This window comes from Cervus elaphus, chromosome 26, assembly GCF_910594005.1.
Source record: "Cervus elaphus chromosome 26, mCerEla1.1, whole genome shotgun sequence".
Taxonomy (NCBI): domain Eukaryota; kingdom Metazoa; phylum Chordata; class Mammalia; order Artiodactyla; family Cervidae; genus Cervus; species Cervus elaphus.
In genome coordinates, this window is record NC_057840.1 from 20,061,537 (window position 1) to 20,082,308 (window position 20,772).

The 20,772-nt window shown below is 34.5% G+C and overlaps 1 protein-coding gene across 1 annotated transcript in view; it reads right to left on the minus strand.

The window, feature by feature from the left end:
- The window catches only part of HBS1L (HBS1 like translational GTPase), a 78,438-nt gene that overhangs the window by 35,486 nt on the left and 22,180 nt on the right, over positions 1–20,772 (minus strand). The window lies entirely within an intron of this gene.

Below are 20,772 nucleotides of genomic sequence, written 5' to 3' on the forward strand. Positions count from 1 at the left end.
ACCCACCCACCAAATCATGCTCACAAAAAGAAACATATTCTGAAGAGTCATATATTAGTGATTAGTGTTTGGTCTCTAGCAGGATGAAGAACTGACCACCTTTTAGATTCTTCTTTTCAATGAAAATAACAGCTATCCAGTTAATCAAGTCCAACCAGCTTGTTACATAAACCAAAAAAAAAAAAGTCCCCCAAACAAAAACAAGGAACAAAGAAGTGACCACCTTAGTCGCAGGGTCTGTACTGAATCAGCCCGCCTACTTGTCCAGTTCACCTCTATCTCTAAAGCAAAGCCTTCTTCTTTGCTAGTGGTTACTTAGTTCCTAGTGGTTACCCCTTGCTGGGCTGCTTCCTCCAGAACTGCTTCCACTTCCTTCCTGGGGGCTAAAATCTAAGTAGCAGAAACCATTTAGATCTGTCTCTTGAACATGCAGGTCTCTCATCCTGAAGACGTATATTCAATGTATACTCCTTCCTAAAGGATTCAAAGCTAAATCTCCCTAGCTCTCCACAACTGTAACAGACTTGCTAAACTTAATGAAACTTTCCATTTACATATCCACAAAATTACCCTCTTCTGATTCATCCCTTTGGTCTTTAAAACACAATCAGTACTAGAATGCTACAGCTCTCTGAGGGCAGGAACTGCCTCGTACACCTGTCCACACAGAGCCCAGCACAGACACAGGGCTCTGCTCACAACTAGCATTCAAGAAAGAGTTGAATGATAAAGCCTTGAGGGTTTAAAATGTCAAACCATGAGTTCATCCCTGTTGCTTCTGCAAGTTATCTTAGTTCTCTTCTTCAGGCAATAACCTCAGTTTACTTTCTACCTACCTATTGCACTTACTACCAGCCACCTCCAAATGCTTAGAGACCTGGGCTCCAGAAGCCAGTCTGACTCTTGCTATGGGTACTCAGGTAGGCTCTTCTGCCAGGGGTTGCATATGCTCTTTTACCTTCACAACAACCACGCAAAGTGAGTATAATTATTCCTACTTTAGAGAAACTAAGGTTCAAAACAGTTGCTTTGTCAGGATTATACAACCTTGGGCAGTGACACAGCTAGATTTTTTTTTAAAAAAAAGATATGCATCACATGGTGATTAAAGAGCTTCTACACTATTCTGAGACAATTATAAAAGCTGTGGAGATTAAGCTGTAGAAGCGATAAGCAACAGAATTCTAAGTATGCATCTGAGTAATTAGGAACAACTTCTAACAAATGAAATGAGATTTGACCTGAACCTGGAAAACAACATGAGAAAAGTCATTTTTAAGTGTTAATGGGGCAAAAGTTCTGAAAAAGAATGGGCAGCGACAAGACATTTTTAAAGACTATGTAACACTGAAGCTTTGAAGGAAAGCATTCTTTAAAAAAATAATCTTTCATAGATGTATTTTCAAGGGCTATTTTCTCATTCAATAAGTAGAGTAAAACAAATAATATTAAATATACTAAGTTAGGGAGGATAATTACTGTTTAAAATGGGAAAAGCTAAATTAAGAGGAGGTAAAACAAAAACCATAAAAACTTATATGTAATAATGATTTCTCCATAAAATATGCTGCCATCTCTCTTCTGTTTATAATTCCTTAACTTTTCCCTAGCCATTAATAAAGCATCCACTTCTTCATTCCTAGGATGCTTTAAACTCTATAGGTATCTTCCACCTTGCAGTAATCAATTCTAGTATGTCTAGAAATCTAAGTCTCTGCCACCAGAAAATTCATGAACTTGAGCCTAGACTGAGTCATCAAATACTCCAAAGACTGAGTTTATCCCATGGGCAAGATAAGGATATCACTACCTAAACCCTCTACCTGACAACAATTTTATAATAAATATTGTATTTGTAAAAGCACACCAACTATTTTAAAATACTGTCAACTAAAAAAAAAAATTGTCAGATCTTATTCTTTGGAATTATCTCATCATTGTTCATAGAACATCCTTGCCAGAATTCGTGGTCAATACATATTTACTGTCAAGTATCTTTAGCTTCACTGGATACTGCTGTACCCATTAACCTCTCTTATTTTTTTAAGTGATTTTAGCCAATTACAGGATCAAAAAGTGCTGGAATAAATATATACCTAGTCATAAACAGGAACACAAAATTTATATCTCAACTTGGCTTGAACCTAGTGTGTTTTTTAAATTTGCTTAAGTGTCTTTCCAGGTGGTGCCGTTGGTAAAGAACCCACCTGCCAATGCAGGAGACAGAAGAGACCTGGGTTCGATCCCTGGGTCAGGACGATCCCCTGGAGGATTGCATGGCAACTGACTCCAGTATTCTTGCCTCGAGAATCCCATGGACAGAGGAGCCTGAATGGCTACAGTCCATAGGACTGCAAAGAGTCAGACACGACTGAAGTGATGTAGCACATGGCATATACAAGTAAGTCTAAAGAGTACATTAAAAAAAATGAGATGGTATTACAAAATCCAATGGGACTACTGTGGGGGAAAACATGCTAAGCTAATGTTCACCTGAAAAAGTAATGTGAGAGAATGACCAATAAAATTTTTAAACTTAAGGATAATGATAGTTGACTGGAACTACCAGATATCAATCATAAAGCTGAAATAATTTAAATGTGGTAATGGCACAAAAACAGCCTGACGAATTAGAATAGAGCATCTGCAAATGAACCAATAGGAATATATTTATGTTTGAGATACATAAAAATAAGAATTAAATGTATGGAAAAGTACATATGAATATATAGGTTACAAGGGGCTTCCCTCATGGCTCAGCAGTGAAGAATCCGGCTGCCAATGCAGGAGACACGGGTTCGATCCTGGGTCAGTAAGATCCCCTGAAGAAGGAAATGGAAACACGCTCCAGCATTTTTGCCTGGAAAAATCCCATGGATAGTGGAGACTGGTGGACTATAGTCCGTGGGGTCCCAAGTCGAACATGACTTAAGTGACTCAACAACAAAAATACAGGTTATACACAGTCTTCTAAAAAAGTAGGAATTCAACATGTGCAAAGAAATGTCTCAAACCAGCAGGGAAAGAATGGGTCATATTCAATATTGTATTGGGAATACTGGCTATTCATTTGGGGAAAAGACCCTATCATAGGTTTACAGTGTATCATATATAAATTCCTTAATGACTAAAGATATGAACATAAAGAAAACATAAAAATATATTTAATTTTCAGGTAAGGAAGACTGACAAATTTTACATAAAAATTTTTAAATGTTTCCAATTAAAGATACCACAAGCAAACATAGTGTATGTGGGGAAATACACAGAAGGGATTAATATACATAAAGAGCTCCTACAAACCAATAAACAGACCAGTTCAAAATACACTACTCAAAGAAAGGTGTGGCAGAGGAAATGGAGGAGCAGGGAGGGACAAGCAGAAGGGAGAGGAGGACTGAAAAGAGGAGATGGTAAAAGAAGGGGGGGGCAGAGGGTTAAAGGGGGCAGAGGAATAAGCAGAATTTCTACTTTTTTATTAGCATCCAGCATTGCAAAGGAAAATGGAAAAAGAGCACTATCTGACACCATTGGCCAGAGTACAGCCTTTGGCAGGGTTATTTGATAAAAATAAAGAAGTTTCCTCTATACACTGTTATTTCTGGAAATGTGTCCTACAGAAATACTAACACTACTGTGCAACAATATATGAACAAGATTATTTACTGTGGTGCTGCTTGTAATGGCAAAAAGATTGTAGATGTACCTCAATGAGGAAATGGTTAACAAATTATGATGCATCCAAAGAAAAAATTTGCTTCAGAAAAAATAGTAAACCTAAATGTACGGAAAGAAAACCATGATACATTAAATGGGAAAAGCAATTGCAATATTATACAGCAAAGATGCTGTATCATTATGCTATTGGCATTAAAATGCCTACAAGAATGTAAGTGAACTTTTAAAGTGATTACTTCGAGAGACTGATATTAGGAAAGAGGAAGGACTTTTCATCTCAAAATTTACATACATCTATTCTACAATGACTACATATACTTTTTATAATTAAAAATGTTTAAGTGAAAAGCATATATATTAAAACACTCAAAACATTAAAAACTCATTTCTATACTATTCTTCAGAGATGCTCTGAATTTTTATTTCATGTTTGGAAACAAAGGTACAAAGTTCACCCAATCAATCATCCAATGATTACTTTATATTCAGAATGCTCTAGTAAGGCTGAAAGTAACATTCTAAAGAGTTTTGTCTTTTTGTGTTAAGTAACCCCTTGTTAGGTTCCAAGGTTTCCTGACAGCAAGGACTGAATCTTTTGAATTTTTCTATTTCTACAACTGAAGTACTTGATACAATGCACATCATTTATACAGGTTTGCTGAATGCTGAACTGAACAAACAAAATCATTTCCTAGTAAATTCCTAAAGGAATGAAGGTGAAAACTAAAGGGAATTATAAATGTGACGTCTTTGAACATGGAATCTTTTATTGGGAAAAAAAAAATCATGGTAAAATCTATCCTACACTCCTACATTTTCTAAAGCAGGATTTCTCACTCTTAACTACTGATATCTTGGACAGGATATTTTTTTGTTGAAGGTGAAGCAGGGTATTACAGGATGCTTAGCAGCATCCCCCAAACGTCTACAGACAGAGCCAAATGTCTGCTGTGGGGCAACATCACCTCCAGTTGAGTACTGCTCTAAAGAGTTATAAGCAAAAGAATTAAATACGTATGATACACCCAATAACCATTCCATGTCAAAATCCTCCAGTCAACTCTCACTTGAGAGTATAGTAATGGAGGTAAGTCTACCTGCTGCCAGGCAGTCTGGGTTGAATCCAGGCCCTGAAACTTTACTGACTTCAAGTGAATCACTTCACTTCTCTCTGTGCCTAGTTTCCTTGTCTATAAAGTGATAATAATATTAAAACCTACCTAATAGATTAAGAGAATTTAATGAGTTAACACATGTAAAGTGCTTAGAGCAATACCTGGCATATATTAAGTACTCAATGATTCATACCACACTGAATCTATAGACACAAATCAATCTCTGACAATCATGTATTAATTCATGACGGACAGGAGAGAAATGTTGGGTGACTCTCTCTGCTAAGTACTAGAATAGAGAGATCAGAGACATGATACTTAGGTGGCACCAGCGTCAAGAACCTGCCTGCTAACGCAGGTAGACGTAAGAGAAGTGAGTTTGATCCTTGGGTTGGGAAGATCCCCTGGAGGAGGGCATGGCAGCCCACTCCAGTGGGTCCACAGGGTTGCAAAAAGTCGGACACGACTGAAGTGACTTAGCATGCACACACACATAGCCTCAAGAAACTTTACGTCTAACAGAGACATCACACAAACATTATTACAATATAAAGCAGACACAGAGACAGTGCATAGGAAAGGTCCTAACCCACTATACTGGAAGAATTAGACAAGTTTCCTTCAAAAGATTCCTAGTGAATCCTGGAGGGAAAAATAAGGAACAGGGACTCAGAAGCTGACACAAGCATACAGCTGACAGCACATCAGCATGGTTGGGAAATGAGAGATTAACTGCATGGGAAGGACAGAAAAACTGGCAACTCATTAAGACCACGTGTAACATTTAGGTATTTAACTTGATTTTGAAATTTAAGAGCCACTAAAAGAATTTCAACACTGGTAAGACATACCATACTGTGAATTAAAATGAATTGTGGAGGAAAGACTGAGGAAGAGCAATTAGAAAAGTGTTATACTGACATGCATAAGAAATTCTATTAACTGCCCTAAGAATGATGGAGATGGAGAAAGGGTTATTTAAAACCTATTACAAGATAAAATTAGGGACATTTACTGCTGAATGTATGTAAGAAAGTAAGAGTAAGAACAGCTGCCAAATTTTCTAGCAAGGAAAAGTAGATTGCTATGTCATTACCAAATAAATATATCACAGAGAACTAAAAGAAGTCTACTAGTCAGGATCTTTCTTCTCTTCGATGGTCTCTTATTCAAGTGCAAAATTAAGAGCAGTCTATTCAGGGACTGCTGCCTCCTAAATAGAGAGATTGCCTATTTCATGTTTTTTTTAAACACTGCTTAGACACCATCTCAGGTCTTTAGTTTTTCCAAGGTAAACTGTAACATGTACTTGGCACTGGAGACACAAAGGTGATTAACAGTCTGTTTTCAGGCAGCTTTCATTCTAGATGTGATGTACCTGTAAAATGGCAAAGCTGACAGAAAATATAAACCAAGAAATGAAGAGAATATGGCAGGTGATCACAAGTGCTATGACTATAGCTAACTGAGTACCAGAGCACATGAAATAAATAAGAGGGGACAAGCATGAAAGATAATACATTAATAAAATATGGTGATAAGCTAGATGAAAATACAGATGTTAATCCCTATGACTCCAAATTAGATATGAATATAGAACACACTGGATCTGATATTTTCTTTCAAGACAAATAGAGATTGGATAGAAAGCTCAATAATCAAGTTTGCAAAGCCGAATGAGAGCACTATTAAAACACAAGTAACTTGAGACCTGGGAATGGATGAAATAACTTACAGAAAATGAAAGGTGAGAAGGTAGTGAAGGTCCAATGGATGTACATTAATAAAGGGAGAAAATAAGCACCCACATGCCTTGTACAGTCCTTACATGAACTGAGGTTCATACAATCATGCAAATTTGCTGGTTGTATTATTAGAGAGCATTTGGTGTTGTCCATCATTTTATAGATGAAAATTTAAGTGGATTTCGGAAGATCATATGCCTGATAAATGAGTTTTTTCCCTCCAGGGTATTTCACAGGCACCCTCTCCTTTCCACCCTATTTCTGACTGCACGTCCTCAGAACTTCATCGAAGTACATTTCCCAAGGTAACCAAATCATATCTGTTTTGAAGTTAAAAAAGTATACAAAACTTGCTAAGTCAAGCACCTCTATAAAATCTTAATGCTCTGTCTAGATTACGATTTTCTGATTTTAGTTATCTACTCAGATACTTCTGATCATATTAAATTAGTAATTCTGATTTCAATTAATATTTGCATTTCAAAATCTGGTAAGTCTAGAAGTTAAATCATTCTCAGCTTAACATAGAAGTTTCCAATTAGTAGAATTTTAATTTTCAGTGGGAAACTAGAAGGGTACACTAGGCTGCCTCTAATAACAAACATCTGGATACAATCTTCTTAACCTTTTGCTTATGCTTATTTTAGGTGGGAAATGGAATATTTAGGGCCTAAAACATACATTACAGCATAATGCTATCAAATTTAGGTCACACACGATAATCCCAAATTCTTGAAAATGATAATTCCAGACCAAAATGATATGACTTGAAATAAACCTTTATTGTAAATCTTCATGTAGCGTATATCATTTCTCATCTGTCTGTCAGTATAAGTATGTGCCTTACCTCTCCAACTAACCTCTGAGCTCCAGAAGGATATTTTTAAATTTCTTTTCCACAAGAGCAAGTCCACTGGCCTAATATATACTAAACACTTGAATATTCACTAAGATTACATAATCTTACATATGGAAAGAAGTAGTAGGTTCCCTGACTCAATGATTCGCAGCTTGCAGGAAGGCAGGTGCAAGCACACCCCTGCCCTCTTCCCCTCTGACGATCATTGTCACCGACAGGTACCAACCCTGACAACAAAGTGGTACATCCCAGGTGTCCTGGGCAAAAAAAGTACTGTGGATGACTCGTCTAACATAAAACTAGTTCTACAGATGAAGAAGTGAGGTTCACAATTTGTCCAAGCCTGGTTAACATTCTTTGCAGATTATATCTATCTACCTTTTGTTGACTGGTTTCAGGCTCATAACTAAAAATGTCTGAAGATGTCTCAAGTCAGGAAATTAGTTCAGATGACCTTTTACTGTGGCCCTCATACTATTTTTAAAAATAACTACATAGCCCGTTCAGTGAGAATCTCTTCCTCACATACATATATCATTAAATCTCTAAAATGTTTGAACATTTTAATACTATTAGCCACATCAAATAGGATACTAGGTAATGAAAAACTGTTCTCTAGGAAGCAATATTCTTAAATTCAATTAAAAACAACCAAGGTTTGTTTGTTTCATATAAAGGCTATAACTAAACATGAGAGGTATTACCAGGGACATTTTAAGAAAATAAGCTTATTTATTTACTGATTGTGTTAAGTAATTTCAAATTTAAACAGGACCTATAAAGATGTGAAAACACTGTAACATTAGTTTTAAATTTTATTATTTTTAATAAATATTTTTAAAGTATTCTCTGAATCAAACTGGGATTAAAAATTGACTCCACTTATAAAGATGTGTGCAAGTAGACAGAAAATGAAGACAGGGAAAACACAGCATACAAAACTGCATGTAAACTTGTATGCACAAATCTTATTAACATAAAGAATAAAAATAGGAAAACCTAAAATGATGTGGCAAAACACAACATTTTGTCTTTGGGTAAGAAAATCATAAGTGACTTTTCCCCCTTTTACTACATTAAATATTTAGGAAAATAAGTTAATGGAGATTTGAGCAACTTCAAAAGGAAGAAATTATTTTTCATATTTATATGGTTAAGACAGAAATTTACAATTTAAAATCACTCAAATCAAAACATCTATAGAGTTTTAAAAAAATATATTTTAGGTTATTGTTTTTAACTGAGGTTTTCTAGGTAAATACATTTTTTTGCAATGAATCATTATAGTTCCTATGTGTTTCAATACAGAAACACATACAAAAAAAAGATTTTCAAAGAAACAGCGTTAAATTTTCAATGAAAAATTACTTCAAATAGAAAATCATTTCATTGAATCTGAACACACATACAAATTCTAGTTACTAGATACACATTTAGAAAGCACAACAGGGCTACAGAAAATAAACCACTAAACCACCTTCTTCAATATTACCACCACTCTGTGATTTGTTAAGTGTATTTTTTCATTTTAAGATATCCCTCATATAGCAAAACCTGCCTCATCAAATCCATCACGCTGTATCCATCTCCTATGATTCAGAAGAAAAATGTTTATCCTAAAAAAGATTCATTGGGATCAGCTTTTAATTTTCTATAAATATCACTGAGCCAGCAATCTTAAAAAGTAGAAACTTTTGATGAATAGATTTCAACTTTATATTAGGCTGGATTATATGCTTTGAAGTAGCATCCACAAAATTTTATAATCTAATATATGTAATTATTTTAAATTATATTAGGAGCAATAAGAGTTTTACCCCCTGGAAGAGAAAATGGCAACCAGTCCAGTATTCTTGCCTGGAACATCACTGTACAGTACAGGGAACTATGCTCAATATCTTATAATAATCTACAAGAAGAAAGAATCTGAAAATGACTATATATATACACATACATATATATATCAAACTGAACTGCTTTGCTGTACAGCTGAAACCAGTGCAACATTGTAAATTAACTATAATTTTAAAAAAAGACACACAGGGAGTCATAACCGTCTCCAAACATCATCGTGGGGCAGTCATTCCTAAATAACTTAAGAAAACTTGGTAATATCCAATATTATCCAATATCCAGAAATAACTCCATAATAACGAATGTAATGAACTTTCAAACAATTAGTAAAGGAAAGAAAGGGAAACTAGTATTGTTTTAAGACACTACTACATGGAACAAGCTGGGTTAAAGATAAATCATCTTAATACTTTGAGACAGAGAATATTTTTACAATTTCAAAGAAAAATTCAAGTCTCAGAGAAATCCAGTAATTTTACTAAGGTCATGCAGATAGCAAATGAAAGAGCTAGGTTACAAAACAGTATTAATCTAATTCAAGCACTATCATCCTTTTCTGCTGTGGTACATACTACCAGTCAGAGCATACAAACTGTTCAATCTTTTAAATTCTAATGAAAATCTGAAAGAAAATACAAATTTGACTATTTTTTAACACTTCACACAGAAACACATTTTAGAGGAGTTAAAAGTCTTAAGCTCATATAATTTTCCCAAAGGAAAACAGAATATGCATAACTTAGGCTTGATTTTTTTTTTTTAATCCAAGACTGCAACCTGTTAAAACAGAATCATATGAAGTTTTTAAATTTTTCTGTAGAAAGAGACCATAAATAAAGAAAATGAAAAGATTGGAAACATTTACAATGTATATGCTAATAAAAGGTTAATATCTATAATATAAACATATTTTAATTAATAAGAAAAAGACAACTTAATTAAAAATGGGTAAAATATACAAAACTAGCAATTCACAGAACAAGTTTAATGGCAAGTGAATATGTGAAAACATATTCAACTTCATTACGAAGCAATGAGACATTAATTTCTTACCTGTCAGACTGTCCAAAATCAAGATAAACAATGACCTAACTGCTGGGGGAGGGATGAGCCAAAGTACCGCTCATAGAGCAAAGGCTGCATCTACTGGGAAGCAAGCAGTGTACCTTTAAACCCAGCAGTTCCACCACAGGGGTCTAGCTCATAGAATCAAGAGCCCCGGTTTTTAAGGATATGTACACAGATGTTCTATAAACAGAATAGTTCATAGAACCAGAAAGTGGAAATAAAATTAATATCCTTCAGCATGCAATATTCTGACTAAATGGCAGCACAGCCGTCCCACAGAATAGGAGGTAACTACCAAAAAGGATGGCTTCCCTGGCGGCTCAATGGTGAACAACCCACCCGCCAGTGCAGGAGACCAGGTGTGACCCCTGGGCAGGGAAGAGACCCTGGAGAAGGAAACGCCAACCCACTCTAGTGTCACTGCCTGGGAAATCCCAAGAGCTTGAAGGGCTACAGTCTATGGGGTCACAAAGGAGTCTGACATGACGAAACAACAACAACAAAGACTACAACGGAAAGATTCCGGTTAACAGTGCATTACAAGGAAAATGAAAACTATAGTACATCTTTTCTTTTTATAATAGTAATGAAAAATCCCTCTATGTATATGTGTTTATTTTTATATGTGATTATGTAAAAAGAAATACATGGAAGAATTTATATCAGGCTGTTAAAAATGGCTAACAGAGAAGATATGTCATCTCCCCAAAAGGGCTTACATAAAAACATCATGAATGACTTTTAAAAAACCCAAAAAATTCAGTGGAAGTAAATGTAAGTCCCTTAATGAATTAGACTTTAACATATAATCACTTTTTAAGGCACTTGTTCCTTAGATAGCAGTAAGTTGAACCAAGTTCAGTTATCACTTGTTGAGCATTCTTTATGTGCCAGACACTGTGCCCATTTTATCACATGGCTGCTTTACTTATGAGTGTGTGCTCAGTCATGTCTGACTCTGTGCGGCCCAGTGCACTGTAGCCCGCCAGGCTTCTCTGCCTGTAGAACTTTCCAGGCAAGAATACTGGAGTGGAGTGCCATTTCCTACTCCAGGGGATCTTCCCGAACCAGGTATCGAACCTGCGTCTCTTGCATCTCCTCCACTGGCAGGCATATTCTCTACCACTAGCACCACCTGAACTTCTAAAGCTAGGTACTGTCTTCTCATGAATGAAAGTGAAGTCCAAGTGTCAGTCACTCAGTCGTGTCCAACTCTGTGACCCCATGGTCCGCCAGGCTCCTCTGGAATTCTCCAGGCAAGAATACTGAAGTTCCAGGGGATGATCCTGACTCAGGAATCAAACCTGGCTCTCCTGCATTGCACACAGATTCTTTACCATCTGAGCCAACAGGGAATAAATGACATTTTAGACACTGCCTACCTATAAAACTGCACAATGCACCATGGATACAATTTTTAGGGACACAAAAATGACTTTCATCACAACTGCCCCCTCCCACCAAAGGAATAATCTATCTCTCTTATCTACTCTATGAATGAAAACATCAATAATATAAAATCCTTCCTTTATAAAAAATGCTATCAATGCTATTATGATTAACAATTAAATGAAAGAAATAAATTAGTATAATCTTCCTGAAAGTAACTTCACAATATGTACTAAAAGCATCAAAACTGTCTGTACCTTTTTATCCGGCAATATTACTCTTAAAAAGCCTTTTATAAGATAATTGAAAAAAAAATGCACAAAAATGTTTACTGAAGCATTTTTAGTAAAATTACATTGAAAAACTTAAGTCCTACAATAGGTGTTTAGTTACATAAAATAGTAATATTATGCAGCCTTAATTTATTGGCATACCAACAAAGGTCTGAGTGGCTGCTAGGGACTTGAGAACAGGAAAATGTAGAGTTGTTAAATGAGTACTGAGTTTCAGTTTATAAGATGGAAAAGTTCTGGAGACTGGTGGCATAACAATGTGAATATACTTAACACTACTGAACTATATGCTTAAAAACAGTGAATAAATTTCATGCTATCTGTATTTTACCACAATTGAAAATAGAATTTACCAAAGTAAAAAAATTTTAAAGCCTGTAGCACATGATTAAGTTAAATGGGTTAAAAAATGAAGTGGCCCATTTTTTAAAAAAATAACTAATATTCCCTATATGAAGAAAAACATACACAAACTATAAAGGAGGACTTCAGTATATTAGAAGCATTTTATTCTGAATTTTGGCTCCACCATTTACTAGTTTTATGGCCCTGGGTAAGGTGTTTAGCCATTTTTCAGCCTCAGAGCCTCCTGGTGACACTACGATTGAAAAAACAAAAATCCCTACTTGACATGAGTTATTAAATATTGAATACATTAAATATGATAAGTGAATATTAAATAAGTATAAACAGTTTAATACAATATTTGGTGTGCAGTAAGTGTTCATCAATCTTGCCTACCATTACTGTGTAAATGCATCAAAACACGAACAGTTCTGAATTCTGAACAAAGGGATTAAGTATCACTGGGTTATCCGGACTTTCTGGCTTTACTAATGAACACTCATTTATTATTTAAGCATGTGATTAAAGATGGCACCGAGCTAACAACTATTAAAAAACTAAATCCTTCAGGATTTTTAAATCAAACATAATCAAAGACAACACAGTGATTTAAAATTTAATGAACTGCAACAGGACTTATTATAGGACCACTAATTTACAAGGATTTAAAAACTGATACCAATTCTCTATATAGGTATGCCAAAACCTCTAAGTAATATAGTAGAAAAAATAGTTGAAAATAATTTTGAAGTACCTCACTAATGATAAAGCTGATTCCCCCAACAAGAGATTTAATTTTATCCTTAAGTTACACAAAGAACCACAAAACAAGATTAAGTTTACAATATAAAAACTTATTGCAAGCAATATATAACAATGAAAAGTGTGTTCAATTAACACAATAGTGTAAATTAACTATACTTCAATTTTAAATAAGTCAATTAAAAAAAAATTTTAAAGGATGTCCAAGTTCAAAAGAACTCAATTTGAGTTACAATTTGCCTCTTAATAGCTGTGAAGTACAGCAAATTATTTCATATGAGCCTCAGTTTCTTCCACCTACCTCACAGATTCTCATAAAAACAAAATAAAATATATACAAAGCCTGACACAAAGTTTACCTTCAATGCATTAATTCACTTCCCTATCTCCCCTTGAGAAGCGGTAGCTTCCAGAACACTTTTACACATAGCCAAGAAAAAGAAAGAGCCAACATGTTCAGAGGGAAAACACCTTGGCTCTATTTGGTGCTTCTATTAAATCAGACTTAGCTCCTGAGGGGCTACTTTAAAATTCTAGGGAAAAATCGGGGGCATACATCTATGTCCCCAAAGGCTACCATATTTTTCTGACAAAAAGTGAACATGCAATAAATGCTAGCTAAATTGAACTGTATTTATCAGTTCCTATTCTAATCCATCCTAATCCCTAGCTAAATACTTAGCAAGCTTTCTTTCACCCAAAAAAATATTTAAGAGGGTTTATAATTGCCTTGGAATGAAACAAGAAAGTATATACACATACATGCAGTCTGATTATAATTTTATGGTTTAAAAAAAGCAAGGTAATTAGGATGAAAAGAAAACTGTATTTAACATTCATGCAATTCTTACATGGTACTGGCTATACAAAGAAGACAGGCTGTTTTGAGAGTCTAAAGCAAATTATTTTTAAATTAAGCAATTAGTGCTTCAGTTTTTCCAGTGTAGGTGTATACACAAAGAGAATCTTAAGACATATCTGAGAACATTCTGAACTACTTAAGTTTTTTAACTGAAATAAACCACTTCCTTTCAAAAGCCCACATAATTTTAAAGCAGAAAGCCAATTAGTCTGAAGCTTTCTGTGCAAGTATAAAATTCTTCTAACTGCTTCAATAAAATTACTCAGTGACAGAAAAATTAATGAGAAGACTTTTCAAAGAAAAATATACTTAAAAGAGGAAATCAAAAAATTCCAGCTAAATATACCTAAACTCCCTATAAAAAGATTAAAGCAAAAGAAAATATATATTTAAGTACATTACTGAAAAGTTCATATAGATTCAGAACTGTTCATAACATGCTGTATTAATAATTTTTCTTTGTAAGGTATACTTCTCAAGTTAATCATAGTCTTTACTTCAAGGATAAAATCTCATAATATACTTGACCTGAGAAGGGAGAAAAAGAGGTTACATATCCTCCTAAAAACTTAATGTCACTATTACGTCTATTTAGTTACTTAGATTATGCTGAAGAAAGAGTCAAATACAGCACAGTAAGTTAAAAAAAAAAAGTCTTGTTGCAAGTGTCTACAGCTCTTATCTTTAATTTCTTGTAATCTTCTCTAGGGAACAATTTGCCACTGAGAAGCAAGACTAGACTAAGATAATCATCTGAGTACAAATAATACTTTACAGATATTCAAATAGTAGTATACACTATAGTAGATATCCACTATATGACATTTGTTTAAGAGACTATTAATACTACAAAACTAGCAAAACAATGCCTGCAAATTAACTATATCCTCATGTAAAATTAGGCTCTATTTTGTAAATGAAAACTTCACTTGAAAGGTAAAACCAGAAGAAATTCAAAAGGGAAAGGAAAATGAGGCATAATAGGTTTCTAAACAGTATGGGCAAACCAATTCTACTCAAGACAAATTTTAGTATTCAAGTATATTTCTCCAAATACAGAAATCAAATATATTTCTCCAAGCACAGCAATCAAAAGAGTTAAACCTCATTTTACAAAAAAGCATTCATTCTGTTGAAAACTTTCTCTTCCAAGTTGGTTGACTAATTATAAATTTTAGAGCATAAATAGTAAGATTCTTCTGCCCCCCCCCCCAAAAAAAAATTCTGCCCAGAATTTTCCTTTCAAATAATAATAATATGTGCATTTCAATCTCTGGATTTCTTTGTGGGAAAAAAAATGCTACTTAGTTTTATAGTTTTGGTAGTGAATCCCTCCTCTCCTGGTAGGTTTAAGGTGATAAAGAAACTATCTACAGAAAACAGATTGTCCCCTGATTTTAATCCCTAAATATATACTCCTTTGGCAGTTCACCCACACAAATGCATAGCAAAATGATATGCTAACCTAGTCTAAGGTTATCTATATTTGTTATAATGGTTCACTATTACATATGTTTATAAAATGAACTCAAATGTTATCAAAGTTAAGGAGACACATAAATATTTAATACATCACCTTAGAAATTGAAGAGTTCTAACTCATTACAGGATAAAAGGTTAATTTTCACATAGATATTAAGTTCTCGTTTCAAAATTCTAAGACTACAAATACACTGAGGGAATTCCCTGTTAGTAGAGTGGTTAAGAATCCAGCTTCCAATGCAGGGGATGTGGGTTTGATCCCTGACTGGGCAACGAAGCCCATCATACTCAATGCCACAACGACTGAGCCCGAGCACACTAGAGCCCAAGTGCTACAACTAGAGAAGGCCTGGTGCGCCGCAAAAGAGCGCCCGCACGCCTCAGAGGGCCCAGTGCAGCCAAAACGTGTGTGTGTGTGTATACTCCCAAATAAACATAGTAACAAAAGCTTTCTCCTAGACTTCAGTGGTATGCCACCACAAAGACAGGATGCTATGGGCAGGGGAATCATTATATCTAAGCTTTTGGAACAAGGTCTGTCATATCACATATCCGAAAAGAAATTATTCACAAACTGCTCACGTTATCTAGCTTCACCGCTGTTTGGGGCATTTAATCTAATCAAGCGTTACTGGGAAGACTGTTGCTAAGTCTGACTCTTCTGAGACCCCATGGACTGTAGCCCACCAGGCTCCTCTGTCTATGGGATTTCCCAGGCAAGAAAACTGGAGTGGGTTTGCTGGAAAGATATATCCAGTTAAAAAGACAAAGTAAAGATGTTTCTATCACACTTTTCCGCTCAAAAAACATACCCTCCCTACACACACACACACACACACACACACTCAATAAAAGAAAAGATAATAAAACCAAACAGAAGAAAAAGGTAAAAATAAGCCAGCAGAGCTCACAAGAAATACAGATTGAAAAAATCAAAACAAACAAAAAATACAACTACTTTCAGAAATTTAAAAAGCCATGCTAGAAGTATATATGATAGAAAACTGTAGAGCAATGTCTGCAAGACCCTCCAGAAAAAAAAGACAAACCAAGGACTATTATTTTTAATGCAGATATGTCACAGAATCATTTTCATATATTCAACAACTTGGGGAAAATTTCAAATGTATATTTGGGGGGGGGGGCGGCGAGAGATGGAAAAGATGTCAAAGTTTAACAAGTGATAAATATAGGCCTAATCATGAGAAACCAATCAAGCTTAATGTAACTACAGTTGGTTAAAAACTAAGAAAAATTTGAGTACAGAATCTAAGGAAAGTGTTAAAATTTTTGGCACTACATTAAATAATATGACTAAAATCACCAGGAGATAAAGGGAGAGAAGAGGTCAAGTATGAAAAGTGTAACTCTGATGAGCTCAACTTTTAAAGTGAGACTCATCAAAGAACTGATTAAAATTAGTAATTCAGTTAATAAGGTTTAAAAAAGAAGTATAAAGATAAATATTTCCCCTAAAAACTTAAAATATTAATAAAAATTATAAGAAAGAGGAGGTGAAGTATGTGTGTCAATTTCTTCATCTTTCATGAGAGATCAGCACATACATACTGTTTAAAGTTGACAAATTTTTAAAAAATCTATTCTGTAAAATCTGAAAAGTAACAGAAATATATTTTGGATTAGTCAGACAGAATTTATATTCCTGACATTAGCCTATGAAATAACAATAAAACTACACAGGACCACAAAGAAAAACTGAATAAACTTTAAAAAGTAAAATGTACCAACCACATTCTCTGATGACAGTACAATGAAATAAAAAATTATAAGAAAAATAGCAAATAAAAATCCCACAGCAAAATGGGATTTAAGAAAAAAATAACACTTCGATTCTTGGCTTAAAAAGAAAATCAAAATTAAAATGGGGATTATCCAGAAAATAACAATAGTTCTAAAAGAACCCAGAAAATTAACTAAAAGAATCCACATGTTACAGCAAATACAGTTTTCATAAGAAAAACAGTAGCTACAGAGACAAAAGTAAGAGAGAATGGGAACAACGCATATCGACTTCAAGGGAGTGAGGAGAAACAAGGAGAGTGCAGAACTCGGATTTCAATCTAACAATATATTTCTTAGAACAAAGACAAACAAGTACCAGAAATGTGTAATGTAAAATGCTATCTTCTGTTGAATCTAAATGGCAAGTTCATAAGTACTTGATACATTAGTCTCTGTGTTTGACATTTCATAAATGAATACCACTACTACTAATAAAAATAGACAATGTTTGCTACAATGCAAAACAAAATCATTTGTCAACCAGATGAAATGGATCCTTTACTCAGAAAATTAAAACTTCCCAAGCAGACCTTAGAATATTGAGAAAAATAATTCCTATCATAAAACAAATAATTTCACTGTCTTTCAAATTATAAGAATAAAGAAAAACTCTCTAAATTCTCTAAAAAACTATCACAAGAGAAACCAAAGCATGACAAAGAACACATACGCACAATTGTAAATTAATTTTATGAACAGACAAAACAATTTTAAATAAAGTATTTTCAAATAAAATCCATTCCATTAAAAAAAAAAAATTCACCACGACCAATTAGGAATGTTCCAATAATACAAGACTAGGCCAATACTAGAAACTCCATTTAATAATGTAATGTTTAGTACCTAACGAAGACAGTTTATTTTTTTCTCACCTTTGACTGTGTGGATCACAATAAACCGTGGAAAATTCTTAGAGAGATGGGAATACTGACCACCTGACCTGCCTCCTGTATGCAGGTCAAGGGGCAACGGTTGGAACTGGACAGGAAACAATGGGCTGGTTCAAAATCGGGAAACGAGTAGGTCAAGGCTCGATACTGTCACCCTTATTTAACTCCTACGCAGAGTACATCGTGTGGGATACCAGGCTAGATGAATCACAAGCTGGAACCAAGATTGCCGGGAGAAATTTCAGCAACCTCAGGTACGCAGATGATACCACCCTATGGCAGAAAGCAAAGAGGAACTAAAGAGCCTCTTGATGGTGAAAGAGGAGAGTGAAAAAAGGAATATCATGGCACCTGGTCTGATCACTTCATGGCAAATGAAGAAATGAAGTGAAGTCGCTAAGTCATGTCCAACTCTTTGCGACACCATGGACTGTAGCCTACCAGGATCCTCAGTCCATGGGATTTTCCAGGCAAAAATGCTGGAGTAAGTTGCCATTTCCTTCTCATGGCAAACAGATGGGGAAAAATGGAAACTGTGACAGACTTTATTTTCTTCGGCTCCAAAATCACTGCGGATGGTGACTGCGGCCATGAAATTAAAAGACACTTGCTCCTTGGAAGAAAAGCTATAACAAACTAAAACAATGTATTAAAAAGCAGAGACTTCACTTTGCCAACAGAGGTCCACATAGTGAAAGGTATGGTCTCTCCAGGAGTCATGTACCAATATGAAAGTTGGACCACGAAGAAGGCTGAGCACCCAAGAATTAATGTCTTTGAACTGTGGTGCTGGAGAAGACTCTCAAGAGTTCCTTGGACAGCAAGGAGACTAAACCAGTCAATCCTAAAAGAAATCAACCTTGAATATTTATTGGAAGGACTGATGCTGAAGTTGAACCTCCAATACTTTGGCTACATGATGTGAAGAGCCAGTTCACTGGAAAAGAACCTGATGCTGGAAAAGACTGAAGGCAGGAGGAGAAGGGGACGACAGAGGACGAGATAGTTGGATGGCATCACTGATTCAATGGACATGAGTTTAAGCAAACTCTGGGAGATGGTGATGGACAGGGAAGCCTGGCATGCTGCAGTCCATGGGGTGACAAAGAGTCAGACACAACTTAGCAAATGAACAACAATAAATGAAAAAGAAGAGTAAAAAACAAGACAGGCTATAAGGTATTTAAAAATTAACAGTAATATAAAGCTACAGTAATTGAAAATTTGATACTGGCACAGAACAAGACAAAGAAATAGAACAGCACAGAGTCTCAAAAAAGGCAAGACAAAAAAAAAAAAGGCAAGACAGATGGAGAGAGGAAAATTTAGCATACGTCAAAAATGGCATTTCAAATCAGGTTAAAGAAGAAAAAGGACGTGTAATACAACAAAAAGTAATTGTGAGAAATTGAGCTATTGAAAAAGAAAAGATGTTGGTAGAAAAACTGTATTTCTTCCTTACCCCCTGTAGCAGCTAAATCAAACACTCAAATGTTTTTTTTAAAAAAAAGAGATCCTGCTAAACACAGAGAAGCAATTTTTAAAAAAATTACCTTGTAGTAAAGTAGAACTTTCAAACAAAAACCCATAAAAGATTAGTAAACTTTCATATACTTTATTAAATTTACTTTTGATATACTTTATTATTAATATCAAATTATTGTTATATTATTAATATTAAAATTTTAATATAGTTTATTAATTTACTTTATAAATTTTAATATAAATTAGAAACTTTTAATACAAAATTTTAATATTGATTTTATGTATATAAAATCGAAAATTTGTCTTATAAATGACCTAAAAGATGACAAAGAAAAAATATTTTCCATGCATATAACAAAAGGATTAATTTTCTTAGAATTTAAATATAAAAATCAAATACATTAAATACACACACACACATATGCCTAGAAGTCATTATGAAAGATAGCCAGCAGAAAAATCATCAAAGATTAGGAATAGGTAGTTCTAAGAAATACAAACAGATTCAAATGTGTGACAAAGTAGTCAGTTTCACTCATTTAAGACATATAAACAAATGAAAAAAATACTTTCCAATTATCAGGTTGGCATAATACCCAAAAGAGCAATAATCCTATATGTGAGAATTTGAACAAAACACACTCATAAACTTGTGTGGGAAGGAAATCAGCACAGGTTCTATTAAGGACAATTAGACAATATCTATCAAAAATTTTAAAGTACATACTTATGGGCCTAGAAAATCAATCAGTAGAAACATAGGATGTTCATTCAGGAGTCAATAGTGATAAGACGTTAAAATGTTAACAGGGGCTATTTAATGCATAAACATATGGAATTCTACATGGCTTTTGAAAAGAATGAGATTGACCTCTATATGCTGGTAAGGAAAAACCTGCAATACACTTAGCATGCTAAGTGATACAGATATTGAAGTGTTACTGTATCCTCCCACTTGTGTAATGATATGTATACAAATTTGCTATGTCTAACACACAAATAGTTTCTACAGCAGTATAAAATATTTTTTTACAGATTTGTTTTACAGCTTCCTCTAGGGAATAAGATGTGGGACAGAATTTAAGAGTGAAACTCACTTTTAAATTTAATTTCTTTCCTACATGTATGTGCCAGATATTGTC